This window comes from Hibiscus syriacus, unplaced genomic scaffold (genome assembly GCF_006381635.1).
Source record: "Hibiscus syriacus cultivar Baekdansim isolate YM2019G1 unplaced genomic scaffold, ASM638163v2 tig00112255_pilon, whole genome shotgun sequence".
Classification (NCBI taxonomy): domain Eukaryota; kingdom Viridiplantae; phylum Streptophyta; class Magnoliopsida; order Malvales; family Malvaceae; genus Hibiscus; species Hibiscus syriacus.
This window is the reverse complement of record NW_024063285.1, coordinates 46,409-65,943: the sequence shown is the minus strand read 5'-3', so window position 1 is coordinate 65,943 and position 19,535 is coordinate 46,409. Positions and strand designations below refer to the sequence as shown.

The window sequence follows — 19,535 nt, the reverse complement described above, 5'->3', positions numbered from 1 at the left end:
TCTGGTGCATTGCAAAGGACTAACAATGAACTGGGATTTATACTGAGCACACCATAAGTCAACTTTTTGAGCTAGTAAAGGTTGCAGGGGCAGACGAGAAAAAGGTTATTGACCTGGGGAGTCCTTTCAAATACAACAAGAACAAGATGACAAAGCGATAGCTGAAACTGGAGGCTATTGTTGATGAATTCAAGAAATAAGCAGGTGAACTTTGGATGGTTCCTATCGATGGAGGGATCCAATGGTGTTTCCATTAGGGAATAGACTCAACAGATAGTGAAAACTAGATATACAAACATTCGAGATTTTTTGGGATAAATACAAAAAAGCAACTCATAGAAGCCGGAATGGTTCGACATGGTATTTAATCGGTGACAGAAGAAGGCGGAAGATAAATCAATCTGTCATAAGTTGTTTGGGGTCTAGAAGAATATACCTTTAAAATGTTTTTTGTCTCTTAAGAAATAACACTTTTGTCCTCAATAAGGATTATTTATAATAACAGACACATTTTTGGATCAATGCCTCGAACATTTCATGCATCATGCATTTATACATATTTTGCATTTTGTTATTTTCATTTCTTTACATTTGCATTAACTAAGAGAATAATGTCTCATCAAAAAAGGGAACAAACACTGGACATACCGCCTCAAGCATCGGACATACCCGTTCAAACAAAAAGGAAATGGAAGCTAAGATTGCTCAACTTGAAGAGAACGTGCTAAGGTTACAGAAGGAACTGAAAGAAAAGATAAATCAAAATCAACAAAATACCTTGGATTCCATCACTAGGAACCAAGACTTATTGGTTGACCAGATTATTTCAAGGTTGTCCGGCCTGAATCGAATGAATGCCCCTGGGGCAGGGGCATCTAAGGGGGTAGCTATACCACTTACTCCACAGTTGGTAATTTCAGTTGGAATCTTACCAGGACGTCAAGGGGATTCATCTGCCATGAAAGCATATGCCTTTGTAACCAGCCTTCAAAATAATTTAGATTACCACCACATTCCGAAATTTGGTGAGGAAGTTAAAATAAAGATGGTAGAAACAACCATTAAACAAAGAGGTAGGTCGAGTAGAAAACCTCCCCTGAAGAAGAAAGAATGAGAGATCATCAGCATTTTCAACGCTAGCAAAGGCATTACAATCTTCAAATCAAAACTAATTGTAGTTGTACTGTCAAGTACTTTTAGGCAAGATTCGAGAGAACCAATGATAGAAAAGGAAAATGAGCATTTCGATCTCATTCCCATGACATATAAGGAGCTTTACCAACAGCTATTTGATGCACATGTGGTGTCACCATATCCAGATAAACCTCTAAAGCCCCTATACCCCAGGTGGTATGATGAAAGTGCGCACTGTGAATATCATGGCAGTGTTCCGGGGCATGCTATTGAACACTGGCTCGCCTTTAAGAGTATCATCCAAAGAATGAACAACAGGAGCTGGATTCTTTTCAACAATTCAGAATCTCCCAATGTTACACAAAACCTCTATTTAATCATCAAGAGAATGAGGAAAATGCAATCACCAAAGAGAAAGGTAAAAAGGCCAAAACTAAGGTTTTCGAAGTGAAGTCACCTCTTGCTTGGGTATGGAGGCAAATGATAAATGCAGAGTTTCTTGCACAACATCCTAGTACATCAGATTGCAAATATGGCAATCATTATTGTTATCATAATGAGGATAGACACGATGTACAAGAATGTGTCGAATTTAGAGCCTTAATCCAGCTAATGATGGACAGGAAAGAGCTGGAATTTTACGATGAAAGCAAGAACACTCTCGAAGCAGAAATTTATCCATCTGAGGGTACTTCAAAAGAAGCCATGACAAGTGAAATGATCGAAGATGGGGCATCTTAATGAGGCTTTATCCCATTTTGTAGCATCCTGTTTGAACTTGTTTTTTGAACTTTCTTATATTTCTTTTGGTAATTTTTTTATAACTTTCTTATATTTCATTTTATAATGATATTTCAATGAATTTATGCAGAGCATTGAATCAAATTTATAACATGAAATTCTTTGAATATCAACTGAGTTAAGAAACTTTGTAAATGATCAGAGTTATAAATCTTTGACATTGTGACATGATTAAAAAGTGGTAAAATAACGACCTTTGATTTTACCCCAGATGATACGCTCGAACACTGTACCCTTCTCTTATAAGAATCGATATAGCATTCTCCTCTTGTAAGGGAATTAACAAGAGGCTTGGTATTTAGGTATGCATAGGAGCAGACAACATGGAGCATCTTTTGCATATGACATTACTATACTTTTATTTAAGACGTTCAATGATGATGATGATCTTGCAGATGGAATAAGTCGAGTAGGTGAATCTAGTTTAAGTTAGTAGCTTGTAAATTGAACTCTAAAGATGAGATTCCTTGACTTTCAACAACACTTAGACTATAACAGGTTCTTCTTGATAAACTTAAGAAATTGGATCCGTATACCCAGATTATAATATTATATATACAATAAAGCTTAAGCTATCCCTCTAGAGCAATTGGTTAAACGCTCCGACTTTATGGATAAGATTTAGCTAGCCTGATAAAGGTGATTATAATATTTATACAATAAAGCTTGAGATTTCCCTCTAAAGCAATTGGTTAAACGTCCCGACTTTATGGATAAGATTCAACTAACCTGATAAAGGTGATTATAATATTGAGCTGTCCTTCTAGAGCAATTGGTTAAACACCCCGGATTTATGGATTCAGTTAGTCAGACAATGGAAAACTAAATCAAATTTATCTAAATAAGGAGTTTTGGTAAAGATAGATTAAGGGAGTTAAGGAACACCTGTTATAGTCAACTTCACACGAGCACTCAGGAATTTCATTTTTAGATCGATATTTCTGCACTACTTTTGTTAGAGGAGTCTACAAAGCTTGAACAAATGGAAGATTTCAGAGAACTGAAATAGAAGGTCTAGTAATTGATTATGCTAGTTGAATCATTTTGTCTGTATCTGATTAAAATGCCAAGCCAAGGAAAAGAGGCATGTTGCGATGTTCAAAAAAAAAAGAAATGACATTTTGGGTGGCCAAAACCATAAGAAATAAAAAGCCAACCTGAAGCCAACCCATCAATCTGGATATTTTTCAAAGAGCTATAACTCTAAAAACACTAAAGAGCTATAACTCTGAAAACACTAAAGAGCTATTGATTCCTTTGATATGCTTTGAACTTATGTTTATGATTTAATTGCGAGTCTGAATTAAGAGGCAATGTTTTACAGAATTCTTATATTCTCATATCCTTTTTTCCCTCCTAAAATAAGAGAAAAACATTTTCAAATAGGAAATTATCAAATTTGAAAGGCTGCAACCCGAGAAGAAAATAGGGCATGGTCGATTTGAGGACAAGACTGACAAACAAAAAGAGGCTTTATCCAGAAGATAAAACATAACTAATTTGTGTTGCAAGCATCTTAGACATACTTAAGAGCATTACATTTATCGTTTTTCATATACATAATTTTTACAACTTTTAGAGTCAAGTTTTGACTTCAAAGACGAAAGATACTCGATGGTGGTTGTTTAACTCAGCAGCGAGAAGCTACACCTAAACTAACTTGACATCAAATTCAGACGGGTTTGAGAGCCAATTTAGAATGGATCCAGTTCAGCTTAACTCAATGATGAGTGGCTATTTTCCATAGGTATCACTCGAAGAACATCCCATGTGGCTTTCCCGTGAAGAGGAGTCATCCAAAGATCATCTCACCTGGTTCAGACCCGCGAAGAAGAACCACCTGAAGAATATACCACTTGGTTTTCCCGTGAAGGGGAGTCATCCAAAGATCGTCTCACCTGGTTCAGACCCGTGAAGGAGAACCACCTGAAGAATATACCACTTGGCTTTCCCATGAAGGGGAGTCACCCAAATATCGTCTCACCTGTTTCAGACCCGCGAAGGGGAACCACCTGAATAATGTACAACTTGGCTTTCCCGTGAAGGGGAGTCATTTAAAGAATTATGACCGGCTTAGACCCGTGAAGGGGAGCCATTTTTCACTTAACTATTTGCAGTATAGCTCAAGGCGAGAATGACTATCTGCCAACAAAGACCTTCAAGTTCAATTACATTCAGCTCAAAAGCATATCAAATTTACAGCATAGCTCAAGGCGAGAAGGGCTATCTATCAATCAAGACCTTCGAGTTCAATTACATTAGGCTCAATGACATATCAAATTTACAGTATAACTCAAGGCGAAAAGGGTTATCTGTCAATAAAGTCCTTCGAGTTTGATTACATTCAGCTCACAGGCATATCAAATTTACAGCATAACTCAAGGCGAGAAGGGTTATCTACCAATAAACCATCGAATTCAATTACATTCAACTTGAGGATATATTAAATTTACAGCATAACTCAAGGCGAGAGGGGTTATCTATCAAAAAATACCTTCTAGTTCGATTCCATTTAGCTTAAGGGCATGTCAAATTTACAGAATAGCTTAAGTCGAGAAAAGTTATATGTCAATAAAAACTTTCGAGTTCGATTCCCTTCAGCTCGATGACACCTCAACTACATGGTAGCATCGAGAAACTATTTTCTGGTTGAAGCTGAGGTCTTTAAGTCAAGGAAAATATTTGGGGAAATCTCTCAAATTAGTACAACATAACTCAAGGAGAAGGGTTATCTGTCATTGAAAACTTTCGAGTTCAATTCCATTCAGCTCGATGACGTATCAACTACTTTCTGGTTAAAGTTTAAACAGAGGTCTTTAAGTCAAGAAGAAGACCTAGGTTAGTTGTGCTTTAGTGACAAGAAACCATCTTCCAACAACATAACTTAAGTCGAGAAAAACTATTTGTTAACGAAAACTTTCGAGTTTGATTCCATTAAGCTTGAGAGCATATCAATTACTTTGCGATCAAATTTTCAAACCAATGTTTTTAAGTCGAGAAGAAAACTAAGGTCGACTAGAATTTGGCAACAGGAAACCACCTTCTGATTCAAATTCTGAACTACAATATCATTTCAAAACTAACTCGACTTCGCGACGGAGGGGTCATTCGCAACTCAATTTAACAGGGAGTTATTCCTAATGGCAATATATGAGTCAATTTTCAACTCCACGAGGGAGGACACTAATTTGTGTCATTTTATTTTTGTCATATTTTTCATTACACAAAAAAGGACAAAGAGGGGCACCTGTGGACACTAATTTTCGTCCATTATATATATATTATATATATTTTACTTAAAATAATACATGTTTTTTCTCTTTACAGGCCCAAATACAAGTATTAAATGTGGCCCAGCAGAACACCCAAGACCAACGGTCCGAGATTCATTTTGAACCCGATCCACTAGAGCAACCCGAGACCCGGTCCACTGGAGTAACCTGAATCGGTTAGGGTTTTAAAACCCTAACACTGTATTTCATTCCAGCCATTTCTAACCAGCGCCGCAGCACCACTCGGTCAGCCCCGAGTTTCCCAGCGTTTTCCTCGGCACCAATAACACCAATAAGCAATAAACACATTTTAAGTCTCATTAAGATTCTATCGAACTAAAAATGACATTATTTTAGATTATAAATAAGCATGTAACTACACACAAAAAGAAGAAATTTCGAGAAAGAAATAGTGAGAATCGGAGCAAAATTTTTGTAAACTTCGAAAGGAAATATCGAGTAAAGAATGTATTTTTCTTACCTTGTGCGCCGTATTTTTTGCATGTTCATCTTTCTTTAATTTTGATTAAAAAAAAACCAATCGACCAATGATCAGGGGAGGGTGATCGAGAGCTTTTTCTCAGATCTAGCCCTCCCCGAGGCCATTTTGAGGAAATAAACCTTGTTTTTGAAAAGAGGAGGGATTGATCTATTGGATGGTATAAAAAATAATTTGGCCACCGCCGATCTACGGCAGTGTTCTTCATTTGATGAAGAACACCAAGAACGTTTCAGAGAAAAATTTGGGGGCTCGTTTGATCTGATTTGACTAAGGAGGGAAAAATGAAAAATTGTTTGTGTTTTTGGGTTTTATACTCAGACCTGACGACCCGAGCTTGTTTTCGAATAAAAAAGGGGTAATTCCCTTGTTAGTCCCTCGATCGTTTTAAACATCTATTTTGACCCATTTAATTCAATTTTACCCCAGTTTTCCTTTTAAATTTACCCCCACTTTTCTTTTCTTTTAATTTAATCCTTCTTTTTTATTACAATTCATATTTTAATCATTTTTTATTTTTATTTAATACTATATTATATATATATATATATTATTTTCATTCTTTTATTATATTTTTCCTTATTCTTTTCTTTTACGTCCCTATTTTTATTATATTTTTAATTTTTTTATTTTACTAATTATTTATTTTTTCTCCTTATTATTATTATTATTACTATTATTATTATTATTATTATTACTATTATTATTATTTTTCTTCTCATTTATTTTATTTTATTGTTTTATTTATTTATTTTGTTTTTGTTTTTGTTTTCCCCTTTTTTCTTATTATTATTATTCATTTATTTTTTGAGAAAATAACCTCAGTGACCAAAAATGCCTTATAATATACGATTTTAACCAACGTTTTTTGGATTTGCCAAAATGACCAACTAAATCGTAATGCGATCGATAATTCGCAACGCGATCTCCGGTATCGCAAATCAGTTTCCAGATTCGCAACGCGATTCTGACTATCGCATTGCGATTTTCCAAATTTGCGTTGCGATTTTCTGACTATCGCAATGCGATTATGAGTATCGCAATGTGATTCTGACTATCGCAACGAGATTCTGACTATCGCAACGCGATTCTGACTGTCGCAACGCGATGCTCACTATCGCAATGCGATTTTCAAAGCGCCATTATTATCGCAACGCGTATTTTTTTTCAAATTCCAAACACGAATATTAATATATCAGAACACTGAATTGTCCACAGTATATCCCGTAATCGCAACTCATAACCTAAAACCCTAAATCACAACTCAGTCCCATTTCTATCTCTCACTCTCTAAGGCAACATCCGTCTCCATCTCCGACGAAATCAGTCCCTGTCTCCGGCGAAATCCGTCTATCTCCATCTCTCAGAGCCACCCTTACAATCATTCACGGTCATAAATGGAAAATCAACCAAATCAACCACAGAGGATTAGTTTTTTTAATTATTTTTATTTTGAAATTTTTGCATTATTATTAGGTTTTTCATATTGAAATTGATGATAAGTTTACTGGTAATTTCAATAATAGATTAACCATTTCATTTAGAATGCTTATTAAATTCATTTGATTGCTGTCAATACTGCTAAACTGTTTAGTCTTTAAACCCTGTGAATTTAGTATTTGTCTTTGTTTTGTCTTTTGGTTGAAGTAATGCAATCCATTCAAGTTTCAATTTTAGTATTTGAAACCGATAATCGCAACGCAAAATGAAAATTGCAACGCAAAATGAAAATCGCAACGACAGAATCGCAATGCGATTTTAGTTTCGCGTTGCGATAGTCAAATTCACGTTGCGACAGTCATTTTCGTGTTGCGATAGTCATTTTCGTGTTGCGATTTTCATTTTCGTGTTGCGATTTTAAGTTTCAGAAACTATTCTTCTTCTGCAAATTGAAACTTGAATGAATTGCATTACTTCAACAAAAAAACAAAGACAAATACTAAATTCACAGTGTTGCAAATTTAAGTTTGAAGAATAAACTACTACTCTTTATGTTTATTGTTCTTGGTATATCTTCACAGTGTAGTTTTTGGTATATCTAACTTGGTATGTTTATTGTTTTTGTAGAACTTTTATTCGGCTCAATTGACCTTAAGAAATAAATTAAGCATGGCCAAAACAATTGCGTCGAAGCTTTCACCTGCACAAAGAAAAATATTTGAGGATACTTGCTTCGGGCCATGGATGAAAGTACAACATCCGGGTGGAGATGCTATGTTGACCCATATGTTTCTTCAAACCATGACTAGTGATCTACCAGAGACTATACAACGTCGTTATGAAGAGATATGGTTTGATTTTCCACCGGCGTATACTTGTTTTGGGCGGGAGGAGTTTTGCTTAATCACCGGTCTACGCTTCGGACACGATGATGTAGGTCGGTAAACTAGACATATTACCCGCCTATCATGGTTATCTCGGGTTTTTCCTGAGCTGTCAATGGAGAAGTCGAACTTAAACGTGGAAGACTTGACAAGATTATTGAATAAGAAAGATGGTTTTACTCGGATGGATGACGTCGATGTTGTCCGAGTATGCCTTCTAATACTTTTGCATGCCGGCTTTTTAGGCAGAAAGGTCAGACAACCTATTCCTAATGATCTAATTAAATTGGTAGAGGACCTAAATGCATGGAACATGTTTTCGTGGGGTTCGTATCTATGGAAAGCTACATGGAATAAGTTGTTGTTTCCCTTTGATGATCGAAAAAGTTTGCGTGGCGATGGTTCCAAATACACTTTGTCAGGCTTTATTTGGGCCTTTAAGGTAAGAATTTTTATATAATGTTTCCAAAATTATAATTAATTATTATTTAACAATTACTAATGTTTGTTATTATATTGTTTGTAGATTTGGATATTTGAGGCCTTTCCCGCCATGTAGACATATGCATTAAAAACTTCTAATGATATTCCTAGGACTATTTCCTGGAAGAGGAAACGGACCTTGCAGCAATGGAAAGATTTACTACCGTATACGACAATAAATAATGTAAGTTAACACAAATACTACCATATGTTTATAAACAAGTTATTACTAGTACATGTTTAACTTTGTTTGAGATTTTATATTGTTAGGAGTCCAACACTCCATTACAGAGGCTGACACCCACGGAAGCTGAGCTTGCCACTGATTGGTGGCAAGCTAGTAAGCGTTTTTTTGATGGCACGGATGATGAGCAGCCTCCACTTCGAGAGCCATCACCTCACCCAGAGCCATCACCTGATCGACCCGACTATACACCTCCACAACGAGAGCCATCACCTATTCTGTCACATCATCGAGCCTCTTCTCCACCATCACCTCATAATAGGCGACCGGCAAAGATGCCACGACATTTATCTCTCTGTTCTCCACCTCCACGGGATGAGTTAGGGGAGTTACGTGATGAGGTCAATGCCTTGCGTGAGGAGGTCGGTACTTTACGCGATGACAATGGTGTATGGCGTGTTGAGGTGTCTACTTTACGTGGTGAGGTAGCTGCTCTACGTGAGATGGCAGCATCGTTGTAGAATGAGGTTCATACTCTACGCAACGAGGTAAGTTTAATATTTTTCATATTTAACTTGATGATAAATTTACTCGTAATTTCACTTAGATTAACCATTTAACTTAGATTAATCATTTCACTTAGATTGCTTAGTAAATTCATTCGGTTGCTGTCAATACTGCTAAAATGTTTATTCTTTAACCCTGTGAAGTTAGTATTTGTTTTTGGTTGTCTTTTGGTTGAAGTAATGCAATCCATTCAAGTTTCAATTTGCAGAATAAGAATAGTTTACTTTCACAACGCGAAAATGACTATCGCAACGCGAAAATGAATATCGCAATGCGAATTTGACTATCGCAACGAAAGAATCGCAATGCGAAATGAAAATCGCATTGTGATTCTCTCGTTGCGATAGTCAAAATTACGTTGCGAGTCATTTTTCGCGTTGCGATAGTCATTTTCGCGTTGCGATAGTCATTCATGTTGCGATTTTAAGTTTCAAATTCTATTCTTCTTCTGCAAATTGAAACTTGAATGAATTGCATTACTTCAACCAAAAGACAAAGACAAATACTAACTTCACAGTGTTGAAAATTTAAGTTTCAAGAATAAACTACTACTCTTTATGTTGTCATTGAACCTGCACTAAACTTATATGTTGTCCTTTTAAATGTTTATATAAGTGATTACTTCTGGAATGTTATCTGATGCATTTTGTGAACAATGATAGAATAATGACTTGGGTGAATACCGTGCAAGTTTGAAATATATTTGTCTTTGTTTTCACTGTTTAATATCATGTCTGTTTATTTACTGATTTATGTATTAATTTATTTTTAGCGGCCCACTAAGGTGGATGCTCTAAGTTGGGTTTTTATTGCAAGACGGAGTTCACGCATCAGACGGCGTGCACGTGCCATTAAGTCTTCGTTCACCCTAATAGTGCGAAGAATCCGTAAGAAAAAGCCCGACTCACCTGTCATCGTTCAAGAGGCCTCCCGTATCGTTCAAGAGGCCCCTATCATCCCTCAAGAGTCCCCTCCCACCGTTCAAGAGGCCACTGTCATCGTTGAAGAGGTCCCTCCCAACATTCTAGAGCCCGATTCACACGGCGTAATATATCGAATTATTGAGAAACCCCCTCACGTTACGGACATGATGGATGACTGTTGGCTTTCGTATAAGTTACCGGCCAGTACCATTCCGGCAGATGAAGTGGAGAGGAATAAACTACTGGAAATAATTCTGGATAATACCCTTTGGGCTAAGACCGCAGTTGATTTTTATCTACATGAGCGGAGCCAAGGGTGATATGCTGACATATACAAACTCAACGATGATATGCATTTGTTGATTGAACGGTCTTGGTGGGGTGTGTTATTAGGGGTTGAAGACAATGGCTATTTCGATGGGGGGTAAGTCTTATATTTCTTCTTATATTTCATTTTGATTATTTTTTTTAAATTTATGTAATTCACTAATATATGTCTTTTTTTGTAAAACATCATATTGATGCATGGGTGTCACGTCTTCTAATAGTAAGGAAATTAAAAAAAAATAAAAATAAAAAATACGCGATATATAATTATGCCGACGTCTTTTCACGTAGTTTACTTGACGAATCAACGACAGGAATCATATGTGTTGGCTAATGGACAAGCTAAACTTTATCCTGCATGGTGGGAGGTCGATAAGGTTAGTATTTATTTATTTTTAATATTTTAAAGGTGTTCATAAATAAGTGCGCAATTTGAATTATTACTTACGATTGCAGGTGTTTATCCCTGTTTTGGAACGTACTCATTGGCTTCTCATCGAGCTTCAACTCTCATCCCTGAAGACAATAGTATATGACAACATGATAAATTACATATCATTGTCTAATTTGAGAGATATTATTAAGGGATGGAGCTCTCATTTAGCTAAATTCTTAGATGCGATTAATTATTGGACTTATTCTGGAAACAAGAAGCCAAAGAAGTTCATTGTTACAGTTATCAGAGACGAGACCGCGCCACAACAAACGCCGAAAGCCAGAGGGGATTGTGGTCCTCTCGTATGCATGTGCTTGGAGTGTTTGACGACAGGAAGTACACAGTTTCTACCTCCTACCGATAGAGATAGAATTGCAGTAGGCTTGTGGTTTCGGCATTTTATGGCTAGAGCGATATATTCGAGACGCTTCCTACCTGCATCCGCGTTATGAAAGTGTCCATAAACAATTTATAAGTCAAATGCAAGTGCTGTTAAGTGTTATTTGTTGTTTGTTGGTTTTAGATGTGTAGAAAGTGTTATTTGAGCAAATGTTTGGTTTCTGCAGGTTAATCCTGAAGTGAGCTGCGTGAAATTGATGTATGGGTGCATAAACAACTGTCTGGGGTACACTTTTTTTTATTGTTTAATTGATTCTTAAAAGTTTGATTTGTTTAATTGATGAGGAAAATAAGAATTATTATCATTTTTTCCTTGTTTAATTGATTTATAAAAATTGATTTATAAAAGTTGATTTGTTTAATATTGATGTGTAAATAATTCTTATTTGTGCTTGTTTAATTGATTGAAATGTAAAAGTTGATTTGTTGATTTCAATATGCATCATATTGAAGGCAAAAGACCAGTTGGAGGTACACTTTCGCAACGCTAAACTCAAAATCGCAATGCGAAAGACAAAATCGCAACGCGAAAGTCAATTCGCGTTGCGATAGTCTAATATGTTTTGCGATTTTCTCATTGCGATAGTCAAATACCCGTTGCGATAATCAAATTCGCGTTGCGATACTCAAATTCGCGTTGCGATAGTCAAATTCACGTTGCGATTTTCTCGTTGCGATAGTCAAATAGCTGTTGCCATAATCAAATTCGCGTTGCGATTTTTGCGTTGCGATAGTCATATTCGTGTTGCGATAGTCAAATTCGCGTTGCCATTTTTGAGTTACGATAATCAAATTCGCATTGCGATAGTCAAATTCGCATTACGATATTCAAATGAATGTGTAATAAGTGATAACAACTGAACATATCATAGCAATGTTCAAACTCAAGTTACTAATACATGCCTATGGAAAATGTTAAAAGTTTACACATAAAATACACATAATAGTCAAATTCGCGTTGCGATATTCAAATGAATGTGTAATAAGTGATAACAACTGAACAGATCATAGTAATGTTCAAACTCAAGTTACTAATACATGCCTAACTGAAAATGTTAAAAGTTTACACACAATACAATGTTTGCATTTAAAAATCACCTAAGTTAATAGTCCCAAAAGGTGAAGCCGGTTGTGATTGGGATTTTGATTTTGATTGCGATTTTGATTGCCTTTTTCTTGACACCATATGAGCTTTGGATTTTGATGAGGATCCATAATTTGGTAGAGGAAAAGATGATTGTGATGGCACTGGTGATCCACATGTCAACCTTGTATGACCACTTTCCTTGCACCGACTACATGTCGATCTCTTCTTCTCTTCACCCTTAGACGGTATACGATCGTGACTTTTTGGTCGGCCAGGTAGCCTTCTGTCCATGGCTGGTAGCAAAACTGTTTGTAAGTCATCTGGTATGTCCCACTCAGAAAGATGTGGAATAGGGTAGATAATCTCAGTATAAGTCTGTCGATATACTTCTGTAGTGTAGTAATCCATAGCGTATGCGCTTGAATCATCTTGGTTTAGATGAAGAGCAACTTTTATAACATGCCCACACAGATAACCAGATGTTTTTCATTTCATACAACTACACGTCTTTGCATTTAGATCGACAAGCCCATTTAAGTTATTATCCAGTACTTCAAACAAAGTGTTTGAACATGGTTCAACTCTCCATAACGTTGACTTCACAACACGTTTCGTTATCTTTTTTTCAGTCCATGGTGTAACACGATGTTCCAATGTTCTTGTAAATTTAAATAAATAATACATAGTAAAATATATGATAAGTTACGAATTTAAAGAAATAATATCTGTATGGTTTCTTTTCTTGTAGTACCACTGTTGAATAGAGGCTCGAAAAAACTCCATTAACATGGTAATGGGTAATTTCCGGGAATGACGACTTAGAGCGTTGATTGATTATGCACTATTAGACGTCATGAAACCATATCTTGCTCCAAGTTGATGTACTCTTGACCATCTTTCAAACCCGAAATCTTCTAGTGTTTGAGCACACTGAGGCAAAACACGTCTTAAACAATTTATATGCTTATTAAAATCCACTTCCCGATAAGCTTTTACAGCCTTCCAGTATGTCCATTTGTGATTTTTTATACCAGCAAGCCTTGATTTTAGATTTCTATATAAATGAACACCACAAAGTCCATGAAAAGCATCTGGGAAACACCTTCTAACAGCGTTGTCAATTGATTTTGCCCTATCGGATATGATTGTCAGATTGCTAATAGGACCTATGCAATCCCTAAGATGCCCCATAAACCATGTCCATGAATCAGAGGTTTCAGATTTCCCAACCCCGTAAGCTATTGACAGTATCCCATTTTTAGCATCCATGGCTACTGCTAATAAGTTTACTCCAAGGTATCGACCTTTTAAATGTGCTCCGTCAACTATAATAACTGGGCACATGCAAGTAATAAACGAACGAATCTACAAAATCATATACACAAGAAATATAATCATTTAAATGTGAAATGCATGTAACTAACAAAAATGAGTCAACAAAATTATATTGATTTACTAACCGCAGCACCAATGGCGATAAACAGCAACTCAAAGCATCCATCTCTATCTGTTTTGATATGAGTTGCCGACCCAGGATTTTTCAGCTTTAAATTGTGACAATAAGCCGACAGTTGGGAAAACGATGCTTCTGGCGACCCCTCAACAATTCCAAGGCATAACATTTGGCTCTCCAAGCTTGAGAATATGAGATACTAATCTTGAACCGAGCATTCATGTCAGTCATAATTTCATGTCCCCGATATACCATGCCATTCAAAAACATTAACTCAGCCAGAAAACCACCCAACACCTTTTTGTTTGCCTGTCTATGGTGAGGAAAAACTTGGGTTCTTGAACATGTATGTTTATCAATAAAAGTCCTAACTTGAAACATTTTGCAATCTTTTATCCTCTTTGCAATCATACGCCACGTACAGTTTTTGTCAATCATACACCTTGTTTTAAAACGATCTTTGCTTGATTTGTTAACTTTTAGTTAATAGCCATCTTCCACACATTTTGTATACAAAGCTATCTTCAAGTCTTCCTTTGTATCAAAACAATCATCTTTCTTGATACGAATAATTTTTGTGTAACAATCAACTGCTATTTTTACCAACTTTTCTTTCGGTATCTGAAGTAATTCTGGCATATTCCAGTTATACTCCCGTGGTATTTTCTTCGGGGACTTTTCTTCGGGGGTTTCTTCTTCAGGGTTATATGAATTACAGAATTGATGTTCAACATGTTCATTCACAGTCGTAACTTCCTCCTCATTATCATCAACAACATCTTCCTCGGCAACGGCTGTTTCATCATCAAAATTCGGGTATTGATCAATATCAAAATCATTACACGCAGGGTCTGTTTCTTCTTCTGAAACATCATCAAAATCCGAGTATTGACCAAGATCAAAGTCCGGGTATTGACCAAGATCAAATTTCGAATACCGACTAGTACTCACAATTTTTTCTGTTGGCTCATCATCGTCTAACTGGTTAATACGAAAACTGGAATTTGGTGCTGAAAGTTTATTGGGATTTGGATTAGGGAAAGGTTATGGGTTTTGAGATTGTGTTTGGTATTGGAAATGTGGTGAAACAAAATTTGCTTGGTGATGAAATTGTGGTGGAACCATTAAATTTTGAGCACCATAAACTGGGGTTGAAAAACTTAGTTGATTACTACCCGCTACTGACCCAACTTCACTACTTCTAGGTTCAACAACATACAATGTAACATCATCTTGCGAAACACTAATGTAAGCAATGAATCTTTCAACATCTTCATTGTCGGTTAACAAATAAACTTTACCTTTTCTCTGATAAGATAGCCTAAATCCACTTAAGGGCTCTAAATTCAATTTATTTGCAACACGTAACATTAGAGTTTCATAAGTTAACTTTTTTAATGACAGTTTTAGTTGAAGATTCATGGGTAAAGGCATATATTGTAAAACACCATGAACATTCTCCCATGACCCTCCAAAACATAAATCTATCCAAACATGATCAACATTAGATGATTTCATTATTGTAAATTAATTTACTAAACAAACGAGCTGCGAAACTAAAACCTGTTGCCGGATAGGGAAGAATGTTGTTGGATATAGGAACGGATGTCGCCGGAGAGAGTGATAGATGGAGATGGAATGAGTTGCGATTTAGGGATTTAGGTTATGAGTTGCTTCTGTTACGTAGTTATATACCCAAAACATTTGTGTTGCGAAACTAAAACCTATTGCGAATTTGAAATTCAGTGTTGCGACAGTCAGAATCGCTTTGCGACAGTCAGAATCGCGTTGTGATAGTCAGAATCGCATTACGATTTACATATTCGCATTGTGATTTACATATTTGCGTTGCGATTGCCATAATCGCATTGCGATTTACATATTCGCATTGCGATAGTCGGAAAATCGCAACGCAAATTTGGAAAATCACAATGCGATAGTCAGAATCGCGTTGCGAATCTAGAAACTGATTTGCGATACCGGAAATCGCGTTGCGAATTATCGATCGCATTGCGATTTAGTTTGTCATTTTGGAAAATCAAAAAAAAGTTGGTTAAAATCGTATATTATAAGGCATTTTTGGTCACTCGGGTTATTTTCTCTTATTTTTTTCCTTTTCTTTATTTGTTTTTCTTTTTATTATTATTATTATTATTATTATTATTATATATATTTTTTTTTACTATTTTTTTTGTTTTTATTTGTTGTGTGTTTTAATATGAGCACTTTATTTTTTATTTCCTTTAATTCCTCAGCATGCATATGGTTACTTAATTCGATTCAACATTTTTTTCTTTTTTCTATCTAATACTTTTATTGACTTCTTAAGGGTACACTTTTAAATCAATCGAAGGTAAGTAATTTGGATCAAAATTTTACCTTTTAATCTAACTTGCAATTTTCTTAATTAAAGATAACTAGAAATTAATTAGTACCGAAAGGGCAATTCAACGGTGTTAATCCTTCCTTGACTGTAACTGACTCCCAAATCCGACATATCTTTGGAAAGATGCAGATCAGGTAAGAAATCTAGGGATTCGATCAACCTATTTTTTTCTTAAAATAAATTATCGATGGCGACTCTAACGTTTTTTTCAAGTTGAATCTAAATTTCGGGCCCACTCGAAAGACGGTTCCTACACACATCAATTTAGCCCTCAAAATTATGTAATTGCATCATTCTATACCTTACCCCTAACTTAAAATCCTAAATTGATAACTTTAAACCCTAAACCTTAATCTCTAACTTAAAACCCTCAATTTAATGTTTTAAGTGAGAGATAAGACATAGAATGATGTAATTGAACAATTTCAAGAGTTAAATTGATGCGAAAATACAATAGACACGAAAATAATAAATTATGTATACTACAAGGGCACTACCATTTTCGCCAAAAAAAATAGTAAAAAATAAAATTCAAATTTATTAATTAATTTCCGTGTCAATAGTCCGAGACATAAATTCATAATCTGAAATTCTGCCAACTTGTATTACATTAATCTCCACCTACATCTGCCAACGTCAAAACTAACGAAAAGCTATTGTTTATTGTTTTTTTAATCATCCGAAACAGTTTTTAAATATCTTTTCACGATCCGATGCTAAGGTATTCAATCCCGATTCGGGATCATCCAGTGAGTTGTTTCAAATTTTATTAGTTTTACAAACTGCTAAGAAAGTAGCATAAAATTTCTGCAAATATATATTTAATTTATGAACAAAAGAAACAACGAATCAAATAGCATAATAGTGATACCTGGAAAATTGGGAGCATAGGAACCTGCAGATCAGAACGCAAATCATGGAAAAAATTCTTCAATCTTTCTCCATACAATTCAACATCGTCTTTATGTATCGTATCAATCTCCCCTTGGTACCAAAGCATGGCTTTTTATCCTCCTCCTCGACTCTGCAACGCCAGTCGAGCCCTCTTCACCAGCTGTTCATACAACAACTCCCCTTTCTGCCACTAGCTAATACTGTTCCCTCCAATGGCGCAAGGCACCAATCCCACCACCCCAATGTTAGGATCCTTGATCAGTAGAGCATTGGCGAATGGCATTCCGGGTCCAATCCCATTTATTTTCTTGGCATCGATGTCTGCATGGATTGGCTCTCGGGCTTCAACCCACGCCATGTCCGCACTCAGCTTGAAGATCGAAGGGTTAGGTTGGCATTGTGGAGGAACGTCACCGTCCCATCTGGGAATCCCTGTCGCGCTGTCATTGGCGATGCCTCCCCGACCCGCCATATTGCTTTGTCCGGCCAGGATGATTATGTTTAACCTTTTTCAAGTATATTTTGACATGTTATAGGTATGGCGTGTGCCAGAACAGCCAAGAGAACGAAGAAAAGCATATGGATGTACAACAAAAGAGTGATCTTACAACTCTGAGAGCTGATATAGTTGCTTCTTATATAATTTGATATGTCTCACATGATAAAATCGAATTAAATAGCTAAAAGATCGATCAAAATAAAAATATATTCGATGAGATTAATTCAAGTATAGCTAAGTATCATATATCAGTTTTAAGAATTAGGAATAATAATTTCAAGATAGGGGTTAGGATAGCACTTATTATTATTATTGATTAATCTTGGGGTAAATACAACATAGTATCTATTCAAAGATAATTCTAAACCTTTTGACATTAAAGGCTCGCACTTCCGACATTCATGTTGCTCGAATTCGGGACGTCAAGGAATAACAAAAATTCTTTTTGTTCATACAGAATAGAACTTATTTAACAGTAGAATAACCCGCTATTTAATCACATGACACATATGATTAAAATATTTTAGCTATAATTACTATAATATTTATAAAAATAAATAAGGATAAAGACACTATTAATAATATACGAACTATGGGGTGCCCATGCCATGGCATGGCAGTGATCACGTGTATTTTATTCCAAATGTTGGCTGGTTGGTGGGGGTGATCAGCCTCGTCCCCTTGAGGAAAACTCGAAAAAACCCTAAAAGATAAGCAGCTATACATTACAGGGTGGCACCGTCAGTCCCTTGACACTTCTCATTTTAAATATATTTGATATATATATATATATATAAATATATGTATATAATTATGAATTGGAACTCATGTGGGGTTTTTATTATAATTTCATGGCACAATTGAATGAAATAATCAATCGAAACTAAAAGAAAATATAATATATATTCAAAGAGAAAGTAGCTATAACGGTGAAATGTAAACCAAGATGCATATTATTCATTGAACAATAACTCTTCTTATATACAAGAATTTACAGCCAGCCACTATAACTACTCAACAACTAACAACTAACAGTTTAATAACTGCTCCTAACAGCTTCCCTAACTACACAACTAACTGCACACATCAGCTAACAACTTCATCATTCAACATTCTCCCTACTTCTTCTTCTTTCTCCCAAAGAAAAGACTACACATTCACCCTGGCTTTAAACACTTCAAACCGAGCATCAGCTAATGGCTTTATGAATCCATCAGCAACCTGATGACTTCCTGGCACATAGTTCACCAATACTTGCTTCAATGCCACCTTCTCACGAACAAAGTGAACATCAAGCTCAACATGCTTACTCTTTGCATGATAGACAGGATTAGTTGTCATGGCTACAACATTGTTGTTATCACACCAAACTATTAGAACTTTCTGCCTTGCAACACCCAAATCACTTAAAAGAGCATCCACCCACGTTGTTTCAGTAGTAACATCTGCAACACTTCTATACTCAGCCTCCATAGTTGACCTAGAAACTGACTTTAGTTTCCTCGAGTTCCACATTACAAGATTATCACCTACAAACACACAATAGCCAGAGACAGACTTGCGATCATCAGTGTTTGCAGCCCAATCAGCATCAGCAAAAGCTACTACATTAAATCCTGCCACTGCAGGTGCTATGACCAAGCCATAATTAATTGTTTCCACCAAATACCTCAAAATCCTCTTAACTACAACAATATGTTCTTGTCTTGGAGCATGGATGTACTGTGCTTCCTTATTAACACTAAAGGTAATGTCTGGACGAGTGTGACAAGCATATAACAATGCACTTACAATGCTTCGATACTCATAGGCATCCTGAAGCAACACTCATGCACCTTCACTCAACTTAGCAAACACAAGCATGGGT

At 36.0% G+C, this 19,535-nt stretch overlaps 1 pseudogene; it reads right to left on the bottom strand.

Moving 5' to 3' along the window:
• LOC120176813 overlaps positions 1-17,748 on the bottom strand; it is a 30,438-nt pseudogene extending 12,690 nt beyond the window's left edge.
• Positions 17,749-19,535: the final 1,787 nt, after the last annotated feature.